Source organism: Fistularia commersonii, chromosome 24 (assembly GCF_037954325.1).
Source record: "Fistularia commersonii isolate RoL2024-O1a breed Wild chromosome 24, RoL_Fcom_v1.0, whole genome shotgun sequence".
In the NCBI taxonomy this organism is placed as follows: domain Eukaryota; kingdom Metazoa; phylum Chordata; class Actinopteri; order Syngnathiformes; family Fistulariidae; genus Fistularia; species Fistularia commersonii.
Genome location: NC_141307.1, coordinates 8,946,749 through 8,971,951, shown reverse-complemented (window position 1 = coordinate 8,971,951; position 25,203 = coordinate 8,946,749). Strand labels below are relative to the sequence as shown.

Genomic DNA, 25,203 nt, shown 5'->3' with positions numbered 1-25,203 from the left:
TCGAACGCCTTCTCAGCATCTAGACCAGTGGTTCTTAACCTTGTTGGAGGTACTGAACCCCACCTGTTTTACATGCGCATTCACCGAACCCTTCTTTATTGGATCGAGGATCGTTTCGTTGATGGGTACAAAGAACAGGCAGAGTAGCCTTTTCATCGAATCTGGCTCCCTTCACCTTGAATTCAGCAAGCGCTATGTTCTTGTAGTTCCCATCTCCATGCAGCTGAAGGAAGCCTTCCCTTAGTTTTGCCGGTGCTGGACTAGAATTGCTCATCTTGTCTTTGCAAATCATGCAGTTAGGACATCGATTCCAATCACGTTCCGTCATACATGTGAATCCGTATTGTACGTGTTCTTCCGACCGCTTTCTTTTTTTGCCCGACATAATTAGTATGAAGGGATTAAAATATTAAGAAAGAAATCACATGACGTACCATCACGACAGTCACAAGTTACTACAACTGAGCGCGCCAAAATCCCTGCAGCACGGATAGGCCAAGCTATGTTGCGTGATCACCTGCAGCCAGTGATGTCATCACCAATGTGTGTCTTGACCTCCGCCGAACCCCTGAGACTGACCCACCGAACCCCTGGGGTTCGATCGAACCCAGGTTAAGAACCACTGGTTTAATCTAATCGCAATTTCAATACATTTCCCTCTCAGCACCACCTTTGCCCCCTCCCAAAGAGTCGAGGGGGATACTGATCCATTATCATTAATTTTGAAGTACTCATCAATTGTTTTTTTTTATGTTTTCCTTTATATTTGGATCCGTCAACAATGAGATATTTAGTCTCCAGTATTTGAAGTGCCGACCAAAGCCTAAATTTAATTTCATATATACAGGACCATGATCAGATAGGGTACCAGGTTCAATAACACATTCTATGACTTTATATAAGCTTTGTTTTGAAATGCAAATCAAATCAATTCTTGAGTATGACCCATGTACCATGGACAGAAAGGTGAAATCTCTCGTGGTCGGGTTCTTAGCCCTCCAAACATCCACAAGTCCTAATTCTTCCAACATATGTTTTGCTGCACTGGATTTCCTGCTAATGGGCCCATAATCATAAGGAGTTTTATCCAATTTTACATTTAAAACACAATTGAAGTCTCCTCCTAAAATTATAGTACCTCTGGCTTCTCTTGCCATTACAGTTGCCACTTCTTTAAAGAAATTGGGGTCATCTTCATTAGGGGCATAGATATTCATGATAGTTAGCTCTACTCCACCTACTGTTCCCATAATAAGTATATATCTCCCCACTTTATCCTTCACTTCTCTCTGAATTGCAAAACTAATTGAATGACTAATTAAAATTGCTACTCCTCTCTTTCTGCTGTTTGAACAAAAAGCATAGAATACCTGTGCAACCCAGTCTCTCCTCAATTTCTTATGTTCTACCTCATTTAAGTGAGTTTCCTGTGGTAACACTATTGAGCAATTAAATTTCTTCAACTGAGTCAGCATTTTCTTTCTTTTTATAGGATTATTTAGTCCTTTGACATTATAGCTGATAATCCCTACCTCTGACATAAATCGGCATTTCTTATTTTCATTTTACTCTCCCCAGATTCACCTTTGCATAAAGTAACTATCCTTGCCCTCGTAGTAACAAAAATCACTTGTGCCGACCTAACCGACATGTCAAGGAAATAAGAACTCTTAAAACACAGAACAGAAAAAATAAAGTAAACATATGTGACTTCCAATAGTCCAGCTGAGTACAGAGATCTGTCCAGCTCCTGTTGTAATGCAGGCAGAGGGTTGTGATTTAAGATTCCCTCTGGGCAAAGTGCACTGAGTGCTGTCCCAACCACAGACCAAAGAAAAAAAACAAAATCTTTGGTGAGGCGGTGATCCCAACACAGGTCTCATCGTAAAAAAATATTAATTGAAAATAATAGCAGAGTTAACTCTCCTCTCCTCTCAATAACTTTACAATATGATTCACTTAACTTCAGCATATTTGGCTGTTTAAACTATGAACAGTAATACACATAGAACTTTAAGATTGACAGTAATAACGTTATCTAATTATTTTAACATTACCCGGGCACAGTACTCCTCATCATTTTAGTCCAGCAAAACAGCCCGCAGGTCTGCGGCGGACAGTGATGTGTCCTTTCTTTCTCTCTTCCCACCATCCTGTCTTGTATGTATCATGTATCTTTTGAGAGTTCCCATTCCAGTCTCTCTCTCTCGCGAACCTGCAACTCGATGCCCAGCTTCTTCAACGTTGGCACAGCATCCACCAGCGGAGGAAATGTTTTCACTCCCGACTCCAAGTTGATTCTCAGCTGCGCCGGATAGCGGCACATTGCCCGGATCTCCTTCTCCTTCAGCTGCTTGATCACTCCTCGGACCCGCGTTCTCTTCCTCTGTATTTCTGGAGAGTAATCCTGGTTAAAGTAAATTACTCCCTTTTGGAACTTCACTCGTTTTTGGGCCCATGCTTGTCGCAGCACTGCTTCCTTTACTGTATAATCCAGAAACCTCACGATAATGGAGCGCGGAGGCGCTGAACTCGCAGGCTTTAGCCCCAGTGATCTGTGTGCCCTCTCGATTTTTATATTTAGCTCGGACGGGAGTTGTAGCGCCGTCTCAATTAAGTTCCTCACAAAACCGATCATGCCACCTTTCTCACTTTCCTCGGGGACTTGATAAATTCTCAGATTGTTGCGGCGCATCCGGTTCTGTAGATCATCGCACATGTTCTTCAGGGCCGCCTCCCGTTTCAACAGGTGCCTCAGCATCCTCTCATGGCGCTGGCTTGTGTCCTCCACCTGGCATACCCTGGTCTCCGCTTCCTCAGTTCTCCGCTCTAGCTTCTCCATCCTTTGAATCAAGTCCGTGACCGACACCTCCAGTCTAGTTAATTGTTCCTTAGTGTCTGCAAATGCTTGCTTATTTTCTTTCCTCAACTCTTTCAATTCGCGAAGAATGTTCTCCATGTTCTGTTCATCCGTTTTTCCGCTCACCTGGCTTGGGGAAGATGGCGGCCGATGTTTTCCTTTCGCTTCTTCTTGCTGTTTTTGCTATTTTGCTGCGTTCCGTGTGTCTCTGACCGTGCTCATCCCAATCTGCAATGCTTCAGACCCACTTTTCCACCATTAAACTGTCAAGTATTTTTTCATAAACAGCCGAATACTACCAATTTTCGGGAGAGCTCAACTCCGTGCCTGTGTCTCAGTACATTGCGTCACCGGAAACCCCATGTGGAGGATTTTTGCTACAAGTCTCACTAGTGTTTGGCTTGCAGCCGATGACCTACAAGACAGACGAACAGAAGATAGCATATACCATCAGTCTACTCACCGGTGCTGCACTACGCTGGGGGTCGGCAGTGTGGCGGAGAGACGGACTGCGACGATCTACAGAATGCCTATGCCGCTTTCACCGCCGAGATGAGAGAAGTTTTCGACCACCCTCTCCAGGGAGACGACGCAGCGAAACGCTTGGGCGACCTCACCCAAGGGGGACAGAGTGTGGCTGAGTATGCTGTTGAGTTTCAGACCCTGGCGGCAGCGTGTGACTGGAACGACCCGGCACTACGATACGCCTTTCAGAGAGGACTCAATGATGAGCTGAAGGACGAGCTGGCGGGAAGGGACGGACCTAAGGACACTCCGCCCAAATTCATTTGCCCGTCCTTTGCCCTCAGCCCCAGGACCCGCCGCGTCGGGGGAGGAGCCCATGCAGCTGGGTCGAGCGCACCTCACCGCTGAGGAGAAGACTGGCCGGTGGCGCCAAAACGCCTGCCTCTACTGCGGTGAGGTGGGCCACTACGCCGCCACCTGCTCGGTCAGGCTGGGAAAAGCCAAGGCTCGCCAGTGACCGGGGGGGCTCTGGTGAGTTGTACGGTGATCTCCTCCCCGCAGGCCCACCTACGGGTGCCAACCTCGCTGGAGTGGGGCATGCACCAGCGCTCGGTCTCGCCACTGGTAGACTCAGGGGCAGAGGGCAACTTCATAGACGAGGCCCTGGTTAAAGGGCTCCTCATCCCCACCACAGCTATCCAACCACCCCGCTGCACCCTGTCATTGAACAACCGCCGGCTGGCCCATGTACAGCGCCAGACCGTCGCCGTCCGTATCCGGATTTCTGGTAACCATTCCGAATCAATCTCCTTCGCCATCCTGTCTGGACTTCACTCCCCCCTGGTGCTCGGGTTCCCCTGGTTGCAACTACAAAATCCCCACATCGACTGGGCCGCCGGCAAAATCCAGACCTGGAGCACATCATGCCATGCAACCTGTCTGACCTCCGCCCCAACCCCCGGTAGTTCCGCAGCCCCAGATCGACCATTAACCCCGGACCTATCCTGCGTCCCTTCCGAGTATCATGACCTCACCCGGGTATTCGACAAGGATAAAGCCCTGACCCTCCCCCCTCACCGGCCTTATGACTGCGCCATAGACCTCCAGCAGGACGCAGTTCTACCCAGAGGTCGACTATATAATCTGTCAAGACCCGAGAGAACCGCCATGGAAGAGTATATCAGAGATTCCCTGGCGACGACCATCCACCTCTCCGGCCGGGGCGGGGTTCTTCTTCGTGGGGAAGAAGGATGGGGGCCTCAGACCCTGCGTGGACTACCGGGGTCTGAACAGGATCACCATCCGGAACAAGTACCCACTTCCCCTTATTGACTTGGCTTTTACTCTGCTCCACGGGGCCCAGATTTTCACGAAATTGGATTTAAGAAATGTGTATCATTTGCAATATCTGGTGGACTGGAAGGGCTATGGTCAGGAGGGAAGATCCTGGGTTCCGGCTCGGCGGATCCTGGACCCCTCGTTAATACGGCAATTCCACCCCGACCGCCCAGGCCGGCTCCGTGGGACGCTATCCTCGGCAGCCGCGAGGAGACACGGCACGGTCCAATTGAGAATCAGCGCCCAGCCGCCGCTAATCAACATCCCCATAAAGAGCAGTGGCACGCACTGCCTGGCGCCAGAGTATTGTAACTCTGCTATAACTCTACTGAGACCCTGCCTAAATAAAGAGATCGGATTCCAGCCCTGTTGGTGTGGTTCCCTGCCCGAGTCTGCCCCCGACTCGTGACACTATCCTTTCAACATATAGCATGATTTCAGTAAATGTGAAATATAGTGTATAGAATCACATCCTATTCAGCATAATTCAGCACCAGACACCAGCATTAACCATTTCCAAAGTTATTTACAACTTGTGCCAAAATCTTTCAAATTCGTGAGACAAACACTTTTGGACCATATAGCTTTATCTCTGAAACCTGCGGATTGATTTCATTAAATCTGACAAAAATTTTGTAGAATCATATCTTGCTCAGCATATTTAAGCACCAGACACCAGCTTTAGAGAATTATCTTGTGATTTAAAAGGTGTTCCAATAAGCTTAAACTTGGTTAGATAAGCTATTTAACCAAATGGCTTTATCTTTTGAACCTGCGTCTGGATTTTGGGAATTGTGAAGTATTTTATGTAGTATCACATGCCATTAAGCATATTTCAGCACCAGACATGAGTTTTAATGATTTCCAAAGTTATTTTCAACTTGCGTGAAAAAGCTTCAAACTGTGGAGGTAAACACTTGTTTACCAAATGGGCTTATCCTTTAAACCTGATGCATGGTTTCAGTAAATGTGACATATATTTTATGGAATGATATTCTTTTAAACGTTTTTGACCACCACATACCTGCTTTAACGAATCGCGTAGTTATTTCCAACTTGTGCCAAAGTCTTTCAACTTCATGTGTTTAACACTTTTTGACCAAATGCCTTTATCTCTGAAACTTGCGGCTTGATTTCAGTTAATGTGACATAAATTGTGTAGAATCACATTCTATTCAGCATATTTCATCACCAGACACCAGCTTTAAAGAATTCCAAAGTTATTTACAACTTCTGCCTAAAACCTCAAACCTCTTGAGATAAACACATTTTTTTTCCAAATGGCTTTATCCTCTTAACCTTCGGCTGGATTTAAGAATAAGAATAAGAATAAGAATAAGAATAAGAACAACCTTATAAATCCCGAAGGAAATTGCTGTGCCAGAGTTACAGAAAAATATAACAGTAATAAATAATAAAGAAAGGCAGAATTAGAAATATAAATAAACTATAAACTATAAAGTGTCTCAGTGAAACTATAAAGTGTCTTAGTAAGCAGTGATAAAACTATAAGTGTCTTAGTAACAAGTGAGGTAAGGAGTGCACAATAGTATGATAGAAGGGAACGTTGTAGTGTAGCTGTTATGAGATGAGATGAAATATTGCACAGTGTAGCTGTTATGAGATGAAATATTGCACAGTTTCTGAATATTGCACAGAAATGAGATATTGCACATTTTTGTTTGTTTTTAGGTTAAAGATAGGATGTCAGATTTCAGTAAATGTGACATTAAGTGTGTAAAATCACTTCCTATCTAGCACATTTCAGAAACCGACACTTGCTTTAAAGAATCCAAAAGTAATTTACAACTTGTTCCAAATTCATTCAATTTGGCAAGATGAACATTTTTTACCAAATGGCTTTATCTTTCATTCTTCGGCTGGATAATAATGAATTTATGCATTGTGTGGATTTAAGATTGTGTATAATCACATCCATTTCAACATATTTCAACAAAAGAAATGGGCCTCAAAGAATTCCAAAGTAATTAACAACTTGTTCCAAAACCTTTCAATTGTGAGATAATTTTTTTGGAAATAATGGCTTTATCTTTCATTCTTGCAACTGGATTTTAGTGATTTTATACATTGTGTGGATTTGATGTTGTGAAGAATCAGATAAAATTCAGCATATTTAATCCCCAGACACCAGGTTTAATGAATTACAAATTTATTGACAGCTTCTGCCAAAAACCTTCATGTTGGTGAGATAAACACTTACCGTCCAACTGGCTCTTTATTTTAAACCTGAGGCTGGATTTAAGTAAATATAATATATATAGTGTAGATTCACATCCTATCCAGTATATGTCAGCAACAGACACCAGCTTTAAAGAATCCAAAAGTTATTTACAGTTTGTGCCAAAAATCTTCATCTTGGTAAGATAAACACTCTTGACCAAATGGCTATTTCTTTCATTCATATGGCTAGATTTGAGTGAATTTATACATTGTGTTTATTCTGTATTGTATAGAACCACATCCTTATCAGCAAATTTCATTACCAGACACCAGCTTAAAAGAATGAAAAAATAATTACAACTTATTCCAAATGACTTCAATTTGGTGAGATATATACTTGATGTCCAACTGGCTTTATCATTTAAACCTGCGGCTGGATTATTGTAAATTCAACATACATTGTGTAGAATCACGTTCAATTCGACATATTTAACCACCAGACACCAGTTTTAAAGAATTCCCTTGATATTTAAAACATTTCCCAAGATGCTTCAACTTGGTGAGATAAATAATTTTGACCAAATGGTTCTATCTTTTAAAACACAGGGCTGGATTTCAGTAAATGTAAAATATATAATGCGAAGTCCCGTCCAATCCAGCATATGTCAGCAACAAACACCAGATTTAAGGAATGCCTTCAACTTGGCAAGATAAACATTTTTTACCAAATGGCTTTATCTTCCATTCTTGGGACTGAATTTGAGTGAATTTATACAGTATGTGGTTTTAATATTGTGTAGTCATTCCTAATCAGCATATTCGTTCACCAGATCTTCTTCTTCTTCTTCTTCTTTCGGCTTTTCCCTTCAGGGGTCGCCACAGCGGGTCAACTTTCTCCATCTAACTCTATTCTCTTATCCTCCTCTCTCACACTAACTACCTTCATATCCTCTCTCACTACGTCCATAAATCATTACATTACATTACATTGCATTTGGCAGACGCTTTTATCCAAAGCGACTTACAATAGAGGACATAGGGACTGCAAATACACTTGCAAATACACCTGCAAAATACATGATGCACATGAAATATACAGAACAGTAAGCGTGGGTTAGTGAGCTTTTTTTTTTTGTTTTTTTTTGACAAAGACATACACAAACGTACACACACACACACACACACAGACACTGCATAGCCTAACTTGCTGCCTCACCTGACTTGGGGCATCAGCGCAGTAAAAAGTCCTGAAAGAGAACAGTTTTTACCTGTTTCTTGAATGTTGAGATAGATGATGCTAGTCTTGTTGCTTCTGGAAGTTTGTTCCACCACTGAGGTAGTAGAACTGAGAACAGTTTTGCCTGAGATCGCTTAGAGCGAGCAAAAGGTACTGCTAGTAGGTTTGTATTAGAGGAACGCAGCTCTCTGCCGGGAGCATAAGGTCTTATCATTTTGTTCAGATATGCTGGACCTGTTCCTGAGGTGGTTTTGAATGCCAGGGTCAGGGCCTTATGCTTGACACTTGTTGGCTTCCAACTTCTTCTTCCCCAGGTAGTGTTGGAGTGAAGCTTCTCCAGCTGGCATTTGATAGAAGTGATGGTGGGGATCTAGGTGGTCATTTCATGTTCTTTGACTTTTGTACTGGGGGGCTTTTCCAATAATTATTTGGAGGCACGAATCGGAGGCAGCCGCTGTCAAGCCTGCAGTAGCTCCCCTCCGTCGTTCCACCGAGATGCACCGGTGATCATCTCCATTGCCATGGTAAAGGCTAGAGGGGATGTGACGCAGCCTGCCCTGAAGCCCACTTCCAATGATCACCATGTTTTGTACTCTGTGGTTATTTTACAGAAGAAGAAATGCTGGAGGAAGCTTCTGACCAGGTTTGTGGTGGTTTCATGCACTTGGAAGAGGTTGAAGGCCTCCCATATGACAGATGTGGGGATGGATTAAGAAGCCTTGGCTCGGTTGAGGAATAAAACATGCAGGTCTCTTCTGTACCCTTTGAAGATTTTATTTGTTATTGTGTTTCAGGTAAGTTTGGAGTGAGAAGTTAAGACTTGTTATCACAAAGACATGCACCGGGGGTTCAAGATATGTTTAAAGAGGACAGAATTCACGCAGAGGTTCACTGTTTGTCATAGCTTAATTTTGACATTGATTTTCAGTCCAGTCAAGGTGCTGTGAGACTTCAGTGTGTTGTTGGTGCTGATTGCCATCACTCTGTTCATAGGTGAAACTAAAAACTTGAATGTTGTATTTGAATATTTGACAATTTGATGAAAATAAGATCAAAATGATCATTACAGTTGAAATCAGCTCATTTTAAAATGTTGATTTGAAAAGGTGTCAGTGCCCAGTATCCAGATAAAGTGGGGCAAAACAGTATTTAGTCAGCCAACAATTGTGCAAGTTCTCCCACTTAAAAACATGATAGAGGTCTTTCATTTTCATTATTGGTATACTTCAACGATGAGAGACAGAAAATCTCATTGTCTGATTTTTAACAAACTTATTTGGACATAATGATGGAGAATAAGTAGTTGGTCAGGAATAAACATTCATTGCAATACTTTCTGATATACCTTTTGCTGGCAATGACAGGTCAAAGGTTTTCTGAAAAGTCTTCATAAGGTATTCCAGGGGCGGGCAAACTTTTTGGCTCAGGGGCCGGATTGACTTTTAAAATTTGACAATATGATACATGTAAAACAAAAAATGTATTTGTGAACAGTACATATCAGACTCTTTTGATATTTGCTTTGAAAATAAAACCAACTTGGTTTTGAAGGCTCTGACATTTGCTTGCATTTCATTCACAAACCGTTTTTTCGGTTGGATCTTCACGTCCAGCTCATTCATGTGTGTCAGTAGGTCCACAGTAAATGTTAAATAACAAAGCCAATCCGTGTTATTCAGTTCAGGATAAATTCTCAAGAGTTCTGAAGTAGCTCCAAAAATTGATAATCTCCAGTTTGAGCTCCCACATTCGTTGATCCAATCATACATATCAAGCATGAATTCTGTACCAATCTTTGATGGGCCAGATGTGGCCTGTTTAAGAATAAGAACAACTTTATTTATCCCAAAGGAAATTGTTGTGCCAGAGTTTCAAGTAAAACATAACAATAATAAATAATAGTCGGAAGGAGGGAGAATAAGAAATACAAATAAAACCATAAAGTGTCAAAGGCAAGGCTATAAAGTGTTTTAAGGTCTTAAAAAGTACGAAGATTTGAATATCCCCTTCGGCTGAAGGGTTTGCCTACCCTTGATGTATTCACAGGGTTTTTACACACTGTTGCTGGTAGTTTGGCCCATTCCTCCATGCAGACCTCTTACCTCTTGTAGATCCTGCCTACAAAGCCACTCCTTCATTGCCCGGGCGGTGTGTTTGGGATCATTGTCATACTGAAACCCAGCCACGTTTCATCTTCAATGCTCCTGCAAATGGAAGGAGATTTTCACTCCAAATCTCAGAATCCATGGCCGCATTAATTCTTTCCTTTCAGCCTTTCTGATCAGTCGTTTGGTCCCTTTGTAGAAAAACAGCCCCAAAGCAATGCTTCACACTGGCAATGGTGTTATTTTGAATGCGATTCAGCATTCCTTCCCCCAGCTACGACACACTTAGCTTTTACTAAAAAGTTATATTTTGGCTTCATCTGACCATAGGACATTCATAGTCCTCTTTTGGATCATCCAAATGCCCTCCAGTAAATTTAGATGACGTGATGGGACACATACTATCTCAGTAGAGAGACACCTTCGGCACTTCAGGGTTTGAGTACCTGGCGGCGTAGTGTGTTACTGATGGTAGCCTTTATTACTTTGGTCCCAGCTCTCTGCGGCTTATTCTCTAGGTCCCCCTGTGGGCGTCTCATCATTTTGAGCCCTCGGGGTGAGCTCTTGTGTGGAGCCCAAGATGGAGGGAGATTATTAGTGGTCTTGTATGTCTTCCATCTTCTAATAATTGCTCCCACAGTTGATGTCTTCACACCAAGCTGCTTTACTAGTCCAGATTCAGTCTTCCCAGCCTGGTGCCGGTTTACATTTTTGTTTATGGTGTCCTTAGACAGCTCTTTGGTCTTGGCCTGATTGAGTTTGGAGTGTGACGGTTTGAGGTTGTGGACAGGTGTCTTCTATCCTGGTAACCAGTTCAAACAGGTGCCATTAATACAGGTAAGGTGTGGAGAACAGAGGGGCATCTTAGAAAAGAAGTGACAGGTCTGTGGGAGCTCTGTGATATCTTGTTTATTGGTAACCAAATACTTATTTTACTGAAGAATTTACCAGTTAATTTATTAAATCTCTTTAACCCCAGCACTGTCTCTCATAGTTGAATAGCAACAGAGAGTGAAATGTTCAAAGCCAAAAATGACTCGGATTGGGACAAAGTGGGGATAAAAAATGGATGAACTTTTCCTTGTTTTATTCATTATGAACATTTTCCATCAGCCGTGTTACAGGCACTGCTTTTCCAGGACATATTTGCAAATGTTAACAGTATGTATCTAATTAAAATTAAAAAAAAAAAGGTTAATGTGTAAATATCTCGTTACAATGTGAACACCTGCAGTTTACAGACAAGTGCAGCTTATGTGTTTGTGTTTTTACCCGCTGTGGTTTATATTCAGATGAGCTCCAGATGTCCAGATGTCACTTTCTAGGACTTTCAAGTTGCACAACAGTGCTCATTATCACGGCATCTCCTCTGGTCCTGCTCACTCTAGGTGAACAGCAGGGGGCCAGGGCGGGTCGGTGTTGGATCTCAGGTAAGAAAGAACAACAAGGTGCTCAGAGGACGTCAGTCACTCCTACAGAGCCAGGATGGGAGATCTGTACCCAGGGTCCTGTGGTTCTTTGTTTTCCTGCAGACGGGGATGATGTTGGAGGTCTTGGAGCAGACCGGCGCACAGAAGGAGACTCCTGGGCTGCTGGGTGACTGGACTTGGACCTGATTCATCAACAGTGTGTCAGAACTTCTCTCCATTCAGTGCATTTAAAAACCTCTGCATGTCATCGATGGTGGTCTGGCATCAGTTAAGCCACAGAATGCCAGTATAAGAGTACAGAGAAGCGGGACTCGGGATGAAAGTGTCCACGGAGGGGATTCCACAGGTCCTACATCTCTTTTCTTAATTCATAATTTAAAGTACAGTTAATTCATATGGTTAGAATTAGAATTAATTCATATAGTTTGAAGTAGAATTAATTTAAATAGTTCGAAGTAGAATTGAACCGAAGAGTTTATGGCCGTTTATGTCGGTCCCTGAAGGCTCCGGGGTTCCACGATGTGTTCCCGGTCAAGAGCGCTGTCCAGCCCCGCGACGTAAGTTCACTTTTACAGAGAATAGTGACGATTTCTGGACCTACAACCGAATTGACCGTGTTTATAACAACCGCGAAGCAACTCCCGGTGATTTTTGACGGTAATTTAGGGCCTTTCGGCCGAGAAATCTCGACGACGTCACAGATTTCGTGAGCTGAGGTAAGGCTAACTAAGCCGCTCCGCTAGCCAAACAGACTAGCTCGCGGTCTTCCGCCATCTTGCCTCGGAGCGCGTCGGTAATTGAATGTTGGCGACTCAAACGACAACGAAAAAGCGGTGGTCTAACCGAGCGCGATCGGCTCCGTCCGGACCAGCAGTCGTCGTAACAGCCGGTATTAGCCGGTGCGGGGCGGGGTTAGCGTTCAAGGCCGTCGAAGGCTGTTTGGGGTGCCGGGGTCCAGTGGGTGTTCGCCACGGGACGAGATGATTTACCGTCGTGTTTAAAAATTGTTCTGCTGGTAGTGACGAAAACATGAATGTAATTAAATGTAAATGTGGATTTAAATCCATTTTACTGTTGTCTTGTGTTCGTGACGTTTTTTGAATTGTGTTTCCCGGCGATGAGCAACGAGTCTCTGTGAGAGCTGGTCGCAACAATGCGGTAACCGGACGGGTTCACAAGATGGCGCCCGTTTGCAGCCCAGTGTATCGTGAGCGGTGCAAACGTCCCGTTTCCACCTGTGTCTTTTCTCCTCACGGGCGACTTTTTGCCACATTCCAGGTGGATTTGAAGGGGAAACGATTCCAAGAGTCTGGTTGTTGATGTCCTGGGTTTACTTTGATGCTTCGGCGTCCTGTCGGGGGGGCGTGCACCACGTGACCGGGCAGATGCGGAAGATGCTTTAGCCATGTTGTTTCTAGTATGAAGTCGTGAGTGAAGCTGACGGTGCGGGGAATGCGCTGGCGTCGAGCGAGGGCGCGGGGCTATCGCTTCTTGGCCTTTTGGCTAAGATCAAGTGTAGTATCTGTTCCTATCAGTTTAATATCTGATACGTCCCCTATCTGGGGACCAAATATTAAATTGATTTTTGGAATAGCGAGATGGAATAGGGGCTTGCTCCGTCCACTCCGCGCTTCGTATCTCCGGGAACGGTGCACCCCCCCGCTTCTGTGTCCGATGTCAAGGTTGCCGTGGCCTCCAACAACGTCATACGTAACCGACACACACGGGATCCAGATCTTGTCTGTGCCCTGCGTGACCAGCGACACTGTCCCCGCTGTTTCTGCCGGTAGGGAGCGGTAGATAGCGACACACGAGCGTGTCTGCCTGAAACCCTGTCCCTACCATTCGCCCCGTGCAGCCCGATAAAATCCCACTATGGACCAGAACTGAGCCTAAATGGATCGCATTTGAAACGGATGGATTGCCCCCGATAGACTGTGTCAGACTGGGCTCAGGGGGAAGTTCTCCCGGTCGTAGAGCGGCAGAAACCCCTCGCGGCATCAGGAGGACGGACGGAACGTGTTCCGGTTGTCCTCTGACTTCTTCGTGAAAATTGAAGCGTCCGTGTCGTTTTCGGCGTCCCAGCCCGTCAGAACTCAGAGTTGACGGTTTTTTGACGGAGTGTGTTTGTGTGTGTGCGTGTGTGCGCGTGTGCGTGTGTGCGCGTATGCGCGTGTGTGTGTGTGTGCGCGCGGGAGAGGGATCGCGTGTGAGCTCCCGGAAGAGTCCGCGTGGGTTCCCCCCCGACTGAGAACGGCGTGCGTGTGAAAGCGGTCCGTGCGCGGGACGACTCATACTTACCTGGCAGGGGAGATACCATGATCAAGAAGGTGGTTCACCCAGGGCGAGGCTCAGCCATTGCACTGCGGCTGTGCTGACCCCTGCGAATTCCCCAAATGTGGGAATCTCGACTGCATAATTTCTGGTAGTGGGGGACTGTGGCCGCGCCCTCCCCTGTCGTGCTGTTCAAGAGCAAGTCTGTATCGCTGGAGGCCGGGTTCACTGTTTATGGTCGCGCGCGCCCACCCTCCCTGGCCGGGCTGTGACCCAACCAGGGAGTTGTCGTTGCACATGGCAGGTGCACCGCGAAAGCGTGGATTTACGATCGGGCCAGAAAACAATCCAGAGTGTCCAAGTCCCTGAAATGCTCCTGCTTCTTGATCTCCACTCCCTGTAGCCTCACCGTTCCACCCGAGTTCCTCTCATCCCCACACATGTATGCTGTCTTGCTGCGACTAACTTTCGTTCCTCTCCTTTCCAGAGCATACCCCCACCTCTCTATAGTTTCACAGAGACACTTTACAGTTTATAGTTTATTTTGATTTCTAATTCTGCCTTTTATTATTTATTACTGTTATATTTTCTGGAACTCTGGCACAACAGTTTCCTTCGGGATTAATAAAGTTGTTCTTATCTTATCTTATCTTATCTTATCTTATCTTATCTTATCTCGACCTCCACCTGTTTTCTGCTCTCACTACAGATCACAACGGCATCTGCGAAGGTCACGGTCCGTGGAGATTCATGTCTACCCTCATCCGTCAGCCCGCCCGTGCGTCACCATTGCGAACAAGAAGGGGCTCAGGGCCTATCCCCGACGGAGTCCCGCTTCCACCTTGAACTTCTCTGGTACCGTCTTACAGCACACCGCACGCACCACTGTCTCCCAGCTAGCATACATGTCCTGCACCAGTGTAACACACTTCTCTGCCGCTCCAGACTTCCTCATAGGATACCAGAGCTCCTCTCTTGGCAACCTGTCGTCGGCCTTTTCTAGGTGTACAAAAAGGCAATGCGGCTCCCGCCGGCCCCCTCTGTACTTGTCTATGAGCATTCTGGGCGCAAATACTGCATCTGTGGTACTCGTCCTTTTTTCCATGTTTATTTTATTTATTTTTCTCTTTCTCTTGTCATGAAGTGTCCCGCCGTGCATACCAGTCCTGGTATGGCCTTTGGCAGCTCCCCCTTTACCTTAGGCTGCAGCCGAAGGTAAAAAGTGTCTGATGATGTTCGGTTCGAGTAGCCTTGGGCGCCACTGGCTGTAATCATGGCGACTAAATAGAAGGAGCTCCTGACAGATGTGGGAATGACTGGAGGTGGAAAGGACAGAGGACGGCTGCTTATAAAGTGCCCTTCCGCGCGGGCCTCTCACGTTTACGGCCATACCACCCTGAACACGCCCGATCTCGTCTGATCTCGGAAGCCAAGCAGGGTCGGGCCTGGTTAGTACTTGGATGGGAGACCGCCTGGGAATACCAGGTGCCGTAAGCTTTTTTATGTTCGTCCCCTCTGTCAACAGCAGGAGGTGCTGTCTCTCAAGAGCGCCAGTATTTCACACACGGACACACGCCGCTCATTCCCTTGTGTCTGTCCCACCAGAGTCACCGTCAAGCCCGGCGCGACACGCGCTCAGTCATAGTTCCCCGCCTTACCTTGTTCGGTTACTTTCCGTTGTCTCGCCGCCTCCGTCCGTCGCTCGCCGCCTTTCTCGTCATCCCTGTACAGTATTTCTCCATGTGTGCTGAATTTCTTTTTCTCTCGTTTGTGCCTCTCGCTGTTGAGTAATCCAGCCGCTAACCTACGTACCACTGGCTCTCCTAGACACTTCCATGCCTCCACATGTACGGTACGTCATCAGGACCCACTGCCTTTGAACTCTTCATCCTCTTCGATGCCCTCCCCGCTTGTTTTTATACTCGTCTCTGCTCCTTTGCGGTCGCCAGTAGTCAGCGCTTCAACCTTTGGCTCTCTTTCATTTTTCCCCATTCATTCATCATATTCCTAGGAGTCTGGTTGTTGAAGTCTTGGGTTTACTTTGATGGTTCGGCGTCCTGTCGAGGGGCCGTGCACCACGTGACTGGGCAGATGCGGAAGATGCATCAGCCATGTTGTTTTCTGTAAAGCAGGAACATCGGCCTCCACCGGGACCTCCGTCTCCAGGGCGAGACGGAGGTCTTATCTTATCTTATCTTGACCTCCACCTGTTTTCTGCTCTCACTACAGATCACAACGGCATCTGCAAAGGTCACGGTCCGTGGAGATTCACGTCTACCCTCATCCATCACCGTTGCGAACAAGAAGGGGCTCAGGGCCTATCCCCGACAGAGTCCCGCTTCCACCTTGAACTTCTCTGGTCCCGTCTTACAGCACACCGCACCACTGTCTCCCAGCTAGCATACATGTCCTGCACCAGTGTAACACACTTCTCTGCCGCTCCCGACTTCCTCATAGGATACCAGAGCTCCTCTCTTGGCAACCTGTCGTACGACTTTTCAAGGTGTACAAAAAGGCAATGCGGCTCCCACCGGCCTTCTCTGTATTATCTTTATGAGCATTCTCGGCGCAAATACTGCATCTGTAGTCTTCTTCCTTTTTCCATGTGTATTTTATTTAATTTTCTCTTTCTCTTGTCATTAACGGTCCTGCCGTGCATACGAGTCCTGGTATGGCCTTTGATAGCTCCCTCTTTACCTTAGGCTTTAGCCTTAGGCTGTAGCCTAAGGTAAAGAGTGTCTGATGATTTTTGGTTAGAGTAGTGTAGCACCCAACCCAAGTAGCTAGGTATCAACCTCTTAGTTAATGCAGTGATAGTACAATGATTTGGGCCCTGGGAATGTTACTTAGATGAAATTTTCAATGGTAAACAGGAGAAACAATTATACCTACCTAATTTTTTCATAACTTTAACTTATTTATGCTTTTTGATTATAGCGGTGCCTCCATCTCCTAAGGATAAAATATGAATGAAGACAAAGACAGATCTCTTTACGTACAAATTTAAAGTTTAGTTTCACAAAATTAAAAGAAAGAAAAATTAAATAAAATTGGTAGTGCGTTCATTTGAGATTTTGTCGCTTTGCAACTACATAAACATATTCAAAAACCATGTACATCCCTTCAAGTTCAGTCCAGTTCGAAAACCATAACCTTAAAGTCCTTTTTGTTTTTCTCAGAAAGTTCAATCGTGGCAGGCCTGATTCGATGCTCGGGATCGTTGGACCAGAAAAACAGAAAATGTCTGTTTCACTTGTTCACAAGCCCCAAAATAAAATGCATGTGCTTTGATGTACTCACTAATCCTTTTGGTGTTGAAGCAATGGATAGTCAAATGTTGTCCATCACCATGCGATTCTCTCTCGGCAAACGGGTTAGCAATGACTTGGCATCACAGCATCACGAAGTGCACTCGGTGAAACTCATCGGTTAAGCCTCAGCAGAAACGTCCAGAGAATTCCTCTCGGTCCACTGAGCATCAAAGGTCTCCAATTCCAAGCTCATATACTTTTCATACAGAGTATGAAATTAACTCGCGGTAAAATGCTAACAATGCTAACGCTCGATTAGCATCGCATATGTGCACTTAAACATATCGTCTAAGCATAAAAATCATATACATCGAGTACTCACTCATCACAGGGTTAAATAGTCGAAAACAGCAACGTAGACTCTGCATCCACAATGTTTTATGACCATTCTCCTTTCAGCTTAGCTTCACAAACTTCCCTCGGCAATCGCAGCAGTCGAATGCCTCGCGCCTAGATGTTCTATTGCCTTCCTCATTCAGATCCCGCCCTCACGCATGGGATTGGACACTAAGTGTACATCAACCAATACAATTCAAGAAAATACCATATTGACACTTAACAAGTTCGGATGCAAACAAAAGCACATGTTGAGCTGTACGTTTCACACAAGCTTGTGGCGATTAAAAGCACGATTCCCAAATAAATGACAACAACCTTAGATAAGATTAAACCTTGTTTTTAACCATTTATGAACACATTTTAAACATGAAATATTAAATGTTTTACAGCCATTTCAGTCTTATTTAATTTTACTTAAATGTTAAAACATCTTTACATTTTAGCCTGTATGGTCTGTAATGAAATTTTAGACGGGCTACATCCTCCCCCTTCTAAAAGGTGTAGATGTCCTCATCTAACTGTACTGTTTAGACTTAGATCTGTAGGGGCATGTTTCAGGATGTTTCACAAGATCAGGGTTTCCTCTGGCACTGAGGTTCAAGTGAATGACCATGCTCTGGTGCACAATAGTCACAGGTTCCCCAGCTTGAGTTCCAGGTTTATCATAGGTCAAGCGGATCACTGGTTTTACTTCACGCGTTGACTTTCTGCTTCTAGGGCTGGTTTGAGTTCTCAACTCCACATCAGTGTCTTCAGCTGTATCATTAGTATCTGCTTCCTCGTTGGAGGACTGATATTCCTCTTCCTGTGAACTGACAGAATGTACTTTCTCCACCTCCGGTTCACTCTCAGATGAGGGGAAATTTTCAAAGGAAGTATGCTCTGGGGTGGTTCGGTCTGGTATGGACAGTGGTTTCCTGACCTTATCATAGGTTGGGCACTCGTAGACACACTCATACTCAGATTCAGAGTTTGAAGAGATGTCAGATGTCTGATCATTTTGGGGATGTGTTTGATGTCTTAGAGTATGTTGTCTCCTGGTAACTGGTGTTCTGACTCTTTTAGTTTGTTCAGAATTATCTGGAATCCTGACAAGATAACCAATTTGTAGAAGGTGGTCTCTGTGTTGAGTTTTGACACTTCCAGTTCCTTGTTCGGGTTTGACTCTGTATACAGGTAAGTTGGAAAACTTTTTAATCACAATATAGGGTGTGGATTTCCATCTATCTTGTAGTTTGTTTCCCAGTTAGGCCAACATTTCTTATGAGGACTCTTCTTGTAGAGGTTGGTCTCTTACTCATTGATCATAACAGGTTTTGTTTCTCAGATGGCTCTTGGTTGCACACTCTGCAGCTAAATGGTAAGCTTTTTGGAGTTCTTTTCTCATTTTGTCCACATACTGTAGGTGAGACGTCTCTGAATTACCGTCGAGAGCTGTACCAAAACAGAGGTCAACAGGCAATCTGGCATTGCGCCCGAACATTAAGTAGTATGGGGAATATCCAGTGGACTAATTTTTAGTGCAATTATACGCATGTACTAACTGACTGATATGTTGACTCCAGTTTTGTTTCTGCACATTTTCAAGAGTTCCAAGCATTGAGAGAAGTGTTCTGTTGAAATGTTCTGGTTGAGCATCACCTTGCGGATGATAAGGTGAGGTGTGCGACTTTCTTACTCCAAGCATGGATAAGAGTTTTTTTATGAGGCGGCTTTCAAAATCTCTACCTGGGTCTGAATGTATTCTAGCGGGTAGTCCATAATGAACAAAGTACTTTCCCACAATACTTTGGCAACTGTAACTGACTTTTGGTCCTTTGTAGGAAATGCCTGAGCATACCTTGTATAACAGACCTGGGCATTGTATGGCCCGGGCCACATACCTTTGGTTGACTCTGACCGCCAGTGTAAGGTTAATTGGAAATTACAAAATAAACATACTTTCCAATTTCACCTCATTCATGGGCTAAAGCTGCACTGCTTTTATTCTGAAGTTGTTGTTTTTTTTCTTAATTCACGCACATAATGACGTAATGCGAATATCAAGACATGCGCGCGATTGAATCACAAGAAGACAATTTTCGCTCTCAAAAATATCCGCTCAGGCTAAAAAGAGAAAGGTAGATGCCGAATGTAGGATTTTCAACAAAAATTGGACAGCTAAGTATTTATTTACTGAAGTTGGAGGTAAAGCTGTGTGTTTAGTTTGCGGGGAGCAGATCGTCGTGTTTAAGGACTACAATTTGAGTCGGCATTACCAGACGAAACATGCAGAGAAATATAAAAACCTGACTGATGACGAAAGAACGCGGACATTGGAAGCTTTGCTAGCCAAGCTGCAAACGCAGCAAGGCTTTTTTACCAAGCTTCATACATCCAGGGATGCAGCAACCAAGACCAGCTTCGTGATATCCCACAAAATAGCCAAAAACAGCAAGCCATTCGCAGAGGGGGAGTTTGTGAAAGAGTGCTTGGTAGACTCTGCAGCACTAATATGCCCTGAAAAAAAGCGGCATTTGAGCAAGTCCCGCTGTCCAGGCGAACCGTGACGAGAAGGATCGAGGACATTGCGGGGAATCTGGAGCTACAGTTGCAACGTGAAGTGCCAAGTTTTGACGTTTTCTCCTTGGCTTTGGACGAGAGTTGTGATGTCCGCGACACAGCCCAGCTACTCGTATTTGTCCGTGGGATAGCGCCGGACTTCAAGATTACGGAGGAGCTGGCAGCAATGCGGTCGTTAAAAGGGATGACGACAGGGAGCGATCTCTTCACTGAGGTAAATGCTTGTATGGACACGTTGGGACTGAAATGGGACAGACTGGCAGGTGTCACCAAGGACGGTTGTCCAAATCTTACAGGGAGAAATGTCGGACTTTTAAAACGCATGCAGGATAAAGTGACTGAAATTAACCCTGATCAGAAATTGGTATTTTTACATTGTATTTTACACCAACATGTGTTGTGCACATCAGTGCTAAAAATTAACCATGTTATCGATGTTGTTACTATAAGAGTTAACTTCATCAGGGCGCGGGCACTGAATCACAGACAGTTTATAACACTTCTGGAGGAGCATGAGAGTGAGCACAGTGACATTGGCTACCACACTTCTATGAGATGGCTCAGCCTGGGCAAAGTGCTAAAAAGAGTCTGGGATCTGAAAGCAGAAATCCAGGAGTTTTGTGAGACAAAAGGCAAGGCCATCCCAGAGCTTGCAGATGAGGACAGGATGGCAGATTTTGCATTTGCTGTTGATGTGACTGCACTGATGAATGAACTGAACACCAAGCTGCAAGGCAAGGGCCTTTTTGTGCATGAAATGCACAGCCTGGTGAAGGCTTTCATGAGAAAGATACAGTTGCTTTCAAGACAACAGGAGAGCAACACTCTCACTCACATGCTGACCCTGAAAGAAGTCACACCTTCAGCTGATAACCTCTGCAGGTACTCATCCATGTGAGAAGCATTGTATGGTGAGTTTTCAAGGCGATTTGAGGATCTTAGAACAATGGAGGATGACATGCACATGATTTCTTCTCTCTTTACCTTCCGTGTGGATGAGGCACCCAGTGATTTTCAGCTGGAACTCATTGACCTGCAGTCTGATGTAGTACTGGCAGAGCACTTTAAGTCAGGATCTCTGCTGGATTTCTACTCTTCTCTCAAGGAGGAGAACTTTCCAAACATTAGGAGACATGCTCAGAAGATGTTTGTTCTCTTTGGCTCTACCTACATTTGTGAACAAACATTTTCAATGATGAAGTTTACAAAATCCAGGTATAGATCCTCTCACTGATGATCATCTGTCAGCTGTGCTTCACATCTCCACTTCAGACCTTCACTTTCATTAGTTGGATGAGGTTGTATAGACGGGTTAGGAGACACTGATAGTGGCATTACAGTACAAACATAGCAATCAGTTTGGTCTCCTGCTGTTATATTTATCAATTGCCACCAGAGACTGTTACAGTGAGGAGCATTGTTCTCATTTCATAGTTCTTTATAAGTTTGAGATAGGTCCTTCTTTACTCATCAGACTTGTCATTGTTTGTCTCTGCCTTCTCCTGCTGGGTTGGGTGCTCCTGTTTTGGAGGGCTCATCCTGGATCCTTCCAACCTAAACGGTTAGGGATCTGGTGGTTTCTTCACAAATGCAGCTGTTGCCTGAGACGAGTAAGACTATCCTTCTTACTCCCCTTTGTAGTCAGCCTTCTCCTCTAGCCAGTGTTAGTAGGATCAACAGGGAGTACCTTACAGTGTGATTATGAATCCAAGTGGATCGTTCCGCAGTTTTCACTGCAGTCGGCGTGGTCAGAAGTACTTGGAATGGTCCTTCCCAGCGTGCTGAACTCCAACAGCTTCTCTTTATGACTTTCACGAAGATCCAATCACCAACTCGGACCTTCACCTGTGGAGCAGATTGAGATTCAGGCAGATCATTTGCGTCTGTTACATCTCGTTGCCTTCGTGTATTTCTAATGTATTCCACTAAGTTTCTTCTGTGTGGGCCTTCTCTAGGTCTGGATGTGTCATCGGTAACCTGAATGGTCCACCATGTACTATCTATAATGGTGTCAAACCATTCACTGTGGTAACTATGTGCATATACATTTTTACCATATATATGCACTCTCGCCATGTCTTTCCTGTATGTTCCATACATTTTCTTAGTCTGTTTTTTACTGTTTCATTTGTTCTTTCCACTAACCCTGCAGTTTGTGGATGATAAGAACAATGTCTCTTTAAGTCAATGTCCATAACTTGACCCATTGTGTACTACTTCATTTATTCTCTGCAGTATGCCATGGGTTGGCAGAATGTATTTACAGATAGGATTAACTACAGCTTCTGCATCAGCTTTTGTAATGCTGTGACCGCGTCTCGGCAAACTAATCACAGTTTTCCTTATTTACAAAACCAGTATAGCAATTGCTCCCATTTCCCCTCTGTACACGTACATTTACACACATTCCAAACCGACACTCGTCTCCAATACACAGTAGTCCCGCCACGAGGCTACAGTTAGCTAGCGGCTAGCGATCGCATGCTATTAGCACTACCCAAGCTACTGCTGACCTCAACCCTACAAGTTAAACGGCCATTCACTCACTTCACCGGGACTCTTTCGCTCGTTTTTACCTATTTACGTGTCGTTATAACTCTTTACCTGTAACGCAGACATTAGCCACATTACTGGCGTCCAACCTCTTTGCTGCCGACACAGCACTGAACTAATGCTGTGACCGCGTCTCGGCAAACTAATCACAGTTGGTTTCACGCCATCCTGTGGTGGAATGTGGTACTACATACTTACGAACAGTGAGTGAGAGGAAAGGAGCAAGTTGCCAACTCAGGAAATAAAATACATTAAATATCAAAAAAAGGGAGGGGGATGTCTGGTCTTTGCGCTGTCATAGTTGCAATTTCCACCCATTTGCTGTGGCTGTCAATCATTACCAAACAATATCTATATTTTCCTACAGAATTGAATTCAATAAAATCCATGTCCATCACTTCTAAAGGATATTGTGGATCTGGAAACCTTCCTTTCTTTGTTCTTAGTTTCCTTGAGTATTATTTTTAAAGCATGTTATACATTGTGCACACAAATTTTTTAAGTAGGAATTTAGGATAATGGTATAGAAGTGTTTTGACGTAAGTACCTCCATCCCTCCTGTTGACACATGGCAAGGCCCATGGGTCATTTTCATTTATCATCAAAATTCCATTGAAGTCTGTTGCTCCTCTCTTGAGCCAGGATTGTCTTTCAGCAGCTGACGCATTCTCCTGAGCATCTTTTAGTACATCATTGTCAATTAACGATGGTGCGGTAGATAGTTTTTCAGCATGCATGCTGTATTTTTGTTTTTCTGTTTCCTTTGCTATTTTGTCAGCAAAGGCATTTCCTTTTGTAAAATCATCTGTTCCTGAGTGATGTGCTCTGTATTTTACTACTTCTAATTTTCGTGGGAGCAGTATAACTTCTAGCAGTTTTCTTAAGAGTGCTGCATGCGTCACTGTTTTGCCTGTAGTCGTCACCATGCCTCGCTGTTGCCACATTTTTGCAAATACAAAGAGTGTGGAATAGGCATATTGGCAATCAGTGTAAATTGTTACATCAATCCCTTCTGCTACTTGGCAGGTTTCTATCAATGCTATAACTTCAGCTGCTTGGGCTGATAGTGATGTTGGTAACGCCCTCAACCCAGTGGCGCCACTCTTCTAAAGCCAACTTGATGGCCAGGAGCTTTCTATTCCCAATATCATAGTTGCTCTCAGCTGAACTCATCTTCTTTGAAAAAAAGACACAGGCACGTAGGATTGCAGGTAGTTTAATTGGTTTTCAGTCCGGGACTTTCTACACAAGTGGAGATGAGGACAATACGAACTTCTTATCCTAATGAGATCAGACAATGACTGAACCTTTGGGTCCGCCTTTATACTCAGGCCTGTTTAGCGGGATTATTCCCTGGTGCGGTGTGGTCACCAGGTGCGGAGGATAATTGCTGTGATTGCTGTGCCGCTTGCCCGGGGACCCAATGAGTCGTGACACTCGGAGCCTGTGACCCAGGGGTACCGGTCGTAGTTTGTGGTTTGAAAATGTCGAACAAATCCTTTTCCTGGTTGTGACAGGTTCGCTAGCTTATGAGTTACCCAAGCTTTCTTTACTATGCCCAGCTTTTCTTCAAAACTCCATCTAGAAAACAGTTTTAACAATATATGAGCAACTGAATCCGTTTCTTCTCCTCCTGCAGCCATTGTGGGTTGACAATGCCAATATTAAACAAACACAACTATATTTCTGTCCGCAGCTTGCGAGTACGCTTCTCCTCGTTAATACACTTGTCCACTCTCTGACTATGCAATCAGAGGGTGTGAATATGCTGATGTTGCTATGGCCTGCTAGAAGGCTTTGATGTCGCCAACTCAAAATCTAATTGGTTGAAGCAACAGCGTCATCAACACTTATTATTTGCGTAAAGGGCTTGCAGAACTGATTGTGCAGGCCCCCCAACAGGCAGATTCCTTTGACTTTGACCCTGCCTGACAACCAATTATGGCTGGAATGTGATTGTTAATATGAAAGTATATGTCTGGAAGCGGCACAACCAGGGGAAAAGCTATGAAAGGAAGTGAACCGACCATTTGGAATTATTTAATAAAAATTCATGGATAAAATATAATTAACGTTTGTGATTCAGATATTTCTTAGGGCCAGCAGAGAAGGCCTTGCAGGCCCTGACAGCCCACCACTGCTTGGATCAATGATTATCTGTACTTGGCATGATCGGCTTGTATTTGGATGTGTCATATTAATCTTTTCAGTGAGTTTTTGTGTTTTGCTGTGTCCATGGGCACTTTGAACTTTTATCTTTGTGTTTGAATATTTTATTTTTGGAAGTGCTCTTGTCAAAACTGTTTTGCAAGCTCCTGTATTATTACTGTCAAATTATTCAGTAGTTCCCATGCACTTGCTATATTTATACTTTCTAGTCCTTCCTCTTCTTCATCATCATCACCTGAATGAGTTGGGGTGCGTGCACTTGGTAAGGGTGCTCTTGCCCACACTGTCGTGACCAATGGCCTGTTTTACCACAATGCCAACATGAGTCATCTCTGTCTATTTTGTCTTTTCTCAATTCCACTCTGATATCTAATTCTTC

General features: G+C 44.5%; 2 non-coding genes and 1 pseudogene across 2 annotated transcripts; all 3 read left to right on the top strand.

Annotated features, from left to right (window-relative positions):
- Positions 1 to 13,099: 13,099 nt before the first annotated feature.
- Positions 13,100 to 13,276, top strand: LOC147220230 (U2 spliceosomal RNA; annotated as a pseudogene).
- Positions 13,277 to 13,909: 633 nt separating this feature from the next.
- On the top strand, positions 13,910 to 14,073 carry LOC147220229 (U1 spliceosomal RNA). The gene has a single exon (XR_015108228.1). It is a non-coding gene; the product is annotated as a U1 spliceosomal RNA (small nuclear RNA).
- A 1,195-nt stretch (positions 14,074 to 15,268) lies between these two features.
- On the top strand, positions 15,269 to 15,387 carry LOC147220228 (5S ribosomal RNA). Its single transcript, XR_015108392.1, has one exon. It is a non-coding gene; the product is annotated as a 5S ribosomal RNA (ribosomal RNA).
- Positions 15,388 to 25,203: the final 9,816 nt, after the last annotated feature.